This window comes from Mytilus californianus, unplaced genomic scaffold, assembly GCF_021869535.1.
Source record: "Mytilus californianus isolate M0D057914Y unplaced genomic scaffold, xbMytCali1.0.p SCAF_1, whole genome shotgun sequence".
NCBI lineage: Eukaryota > Metazoa > Mollusca > Bivalvia > Mytilida > Mytilidae > Mytilus > Mytilus californianus.
The window spans coordinates 17380328-17383764 of record NW_026262581.1 but is presented as its reverse complement, the minus strand read 5'-3'; the positions used below and the strand labels follow the sequence as shown (position 1 = coordinate 17383764).

Genomic DNA, 3437 nt, shown 5'->3' with positions numbered 1-3437 from the left:
CAATCCACTATTGAAATAACTTGTAAACATATTTCAGAGGAGTAACACGACGGGTGTCAAATGTGGGTCAGGGTTGGCTAACCCTTCCGGGGCACCTGATATCACCCCTGGTTTTTTTGTTGTTTTTTGCTCAGTCTTTAGTTTTCTTTGTTGAGTTTTGTATTCTGTTGTTTGATTTTTGGTCGTTTTTCGTTTTTTGCCATGACATTGTCAGTTAGTTATTTTGCCATGACATTGTCAGTTCGTTTTTTGCCATGACATTGTCAGTTCGTTTTTTGCCATGACATTGTCAGTTCGTTTTTTGCCATGACATTGTCAGTTCGTTTTTTGCCATGGCATTATCAGTTCGTTTTTTTACCATGGCATTGTCAGTTCGTTTTTACCATGCCATTGTCAGTTCGTTTTCGACTTATGAGTTTGATTATCCCTTCGGTATTTTTCGCCACTCTTTTGTGATATTAAAGCGTTTTTGAAGAATGCAGCTAATAATCAAATGCAAAATAGTAAGAAGATATCATGGAATAATGCGTTGTCAAAAAAGGAAAGTAGCACTACTGCCAAAAAGCGGTGGAGATAAAGAAAAAACCTGCAGTGAACTTATGTGATCTTGAAGGATGAGTAGTTTCTGTGTCGCTAGTGACATAACTAGTGCTAGTCATTTTAAATTCCAATGAATAACCATAAATAGTGATCAGGCATCATAGAGATGCGAATTGTTTATACGTGTTTAACCCTTAGATAAAACAAAATTTTTACAAAGCACCCATCATGGATATTTAAATGAAAGTGGAAATTATATATAGTTAGCCAATCTAACTTATACTAAAGGAGAAGGTACGATTTGAAGCCAAATTTGCCCTAAAATGAAATAATATTTAAAATGTCACAATCGGAAAAGGATACAATCGGTAAACATCACAGATCAGACAACTATTATGGCATCTAAAGATATAAGACTGCGAAAACATGTCGCTCGTGAGTTGAGAATCAGACATATCATATTGGTTAACCAATTCGTGATGCAGAAAATTGTGAATTTGTCAAAGATTTTGTCAATTTGACTAACAGATGATAAGAAAAAATGTAGAGTAGCCTAGTCTGAAAAGATTTTTACACATGAAGTTTATTTTGTGTATAACTTGCTTACAAAAAAATCGTAAAGTGTTAAATTGCACGAGCGTAATATATAAATTGAGATATGTAAGCGCCATACAATTAGGCAGAGGGCATGTTACTGCTTAGAGGTAATGTCTTCTATCTTTCAGAAACTATAAATTTCTACATTTCAGAGGACAAATGACTTTACATTAGACATAAGGTACAAAAATATTCTTAAAGAAATTTTCAAATACCAACAACATGAAAAAAAAATATAATAGAAATGATTGTGTTTACATATTTTATTTCAGATTATACTTTGTATTTCACTTGGAACATACAACACAAGTAAGCTCTCTTCCATTAACGTACGGTGGACATTTCAAACTTCCACAAACAGATTCCACTGGATACACGACAGCCTCATTGCGACTTGAATCTCCACCGGGCACAGATTCCAACTTCTCGTCAACACAGATGTATTCTGATGGAGTACGACCATTGGTACTTGACTGCGACATAAGATATCCAGAAAATTCCTTGTGCCATCCGTCATAACATGTTAGTTTACCTGGTACCATTAAAACTATTGATTTTTTAGACTGGCATACGGCACAGGGCATATCTTTATCGTGAAAAGTCTTTGGATATGGCTTGTTCTGAACGATTTCATATTCGATACCATATAGTTTACCTGTCCACGTGTTTTCCCCGTCTTTATAATCTTTCCATTCTGGATTCTTTGGTAAACATAGAAGATTTGAACCAGACCCACCAATGTTGTGGTGTTTTCCAGCAGCATATCCTGCAAGAATTTCAAGAAATGTGCATGTGCATTTAATTTTTTTTACAAAAAAGATATCAGTTCCAGAGTTAAGGATTAACAAAATATTAAAAAGCCTTAGCAAGTTTTGCATAGAAGTATAGAAAGGGTTTTTATATTTTCTTTTAGCACAGTTTCCTACTAACTCACCGAAGAAATTTTGCAAAATAAAATATCTATATGTTTTTTATGTTTTACACTTGTTTCTATACACAGAGAAATTTTAATATAAACGGAGTACAAACCTACCATCATAAACATGATAAGACTCATCTGGACATGTTGTTTTCCCCCATCTAATGTACGTTTCGCCTAGGTTTTCTGGAGAAAAAGACAGACCATATTTAGACTTTTATAATAACATAAAATTTTGTGAAAAATCTACATTACAATAAAGATGTAGAATTATGGGTAAAATGAAATTTTACAAATAATATGGTAAAAAAAAAAGGTAAGATAAAACTGGAAAAATCCATGCTTTAATGTTAAGTTGTTCGGTAAAACCCACTTTGTTAATAAAAATCATAAGATTCTTATTACAATTTCATTACCTTCTATCATTCTACCTACATGATTAAATATTTTATTGTTTATTGAAGGAATGTATTTTTAGATATTGTCATCTTCTAAATTTCCATCTGTGAAACAGCAAGCAAATGCAAAGTTATCATTGTATCATACAATATAATGTAAAACTATTGAAAATTTCAGTTCTTAAAAAATAAGCCTCTATGTGCCAGGAGAAAGAAAAAAAAACATACCACCGTTGTGAACATGCATTGATTGTAGATCCTTCAAGTTTCTCTCAATCTCTTTTATCAGGTGGTTTTTTAAGCATCCTGGCTTCCCGGCTCGACAATAAACGCAGGACAAAAGGAAAATCAAAGCGATTTTCAACATGATCATGTAATATCTATATCAGAAGCCTATAGTAGTAGGTGTCCTAATACAAACTAGCAGTTACTTTTGTTCTATATTGATGAAAAGATTTGCTTATGTATTATATAACAACAATGTAATACAAAACCTCTAATTTCTCATGTGCGTGACTTTTAAATGTCATCTTTATTTAGAATTATAAAAATTACTGTTGCATAGCTCCTTAATTCAAAAAAACGTAGTTTGGCATGCTACGTTCTTTAAGACAAAGTTGGCATATATTGACACTGGTCAATAAAATATATCGGATTGACTCTATGGTACTTTATCTGAATATAAGCGTTACTACTATAACTGAACAAGTTTACATTCCGACTTAAGGAAATAAGTAGATTAAGAAATGTCGTGTAACATAGGACTAAATGACTACGAAAAAACGAATGAAATTAAGCTTCATATTTCATCAAAACAAAACAATCAAATCTTTATAAGTAACGCTCGAATAAATCAACTAAAAATATATATTGGCCTTAGCGCCAATATTAAACTGACAGTAAGCTCAGACTTCATTCTGCTTAACTTTTGAGAAAAACTCTCACCTTACAACAGATTGAACGTAAGGATAGCGACAAACTCA

The 3437-nt window shown here is 32.6% G+C and overlaps 1 long non-coding RNA gene across 1 annotated transcript; it reads right to left on the bottom strand.

Annotated features, from left to right (window-relative positions):
• Positions 1-1385: 1385 nt before the first annotated feature.
• On the bottom strand, positions 1386-2896 carry LOC127700560 (uncharacterized). Its single transcript, XR_007981637.1, has 3 exons — positions 2683-2896; positions 2171-2242; positions 1386-1903 (listed from the first exon to the last, which is right to left on the bottom strand). It is a non-coding gene; the product is annotated as an uncharacterized LOC127700560 (long non-coding RNA).
• Between the last annotated feature and the right edge of the window lie 541 nt (positions 2897-3437).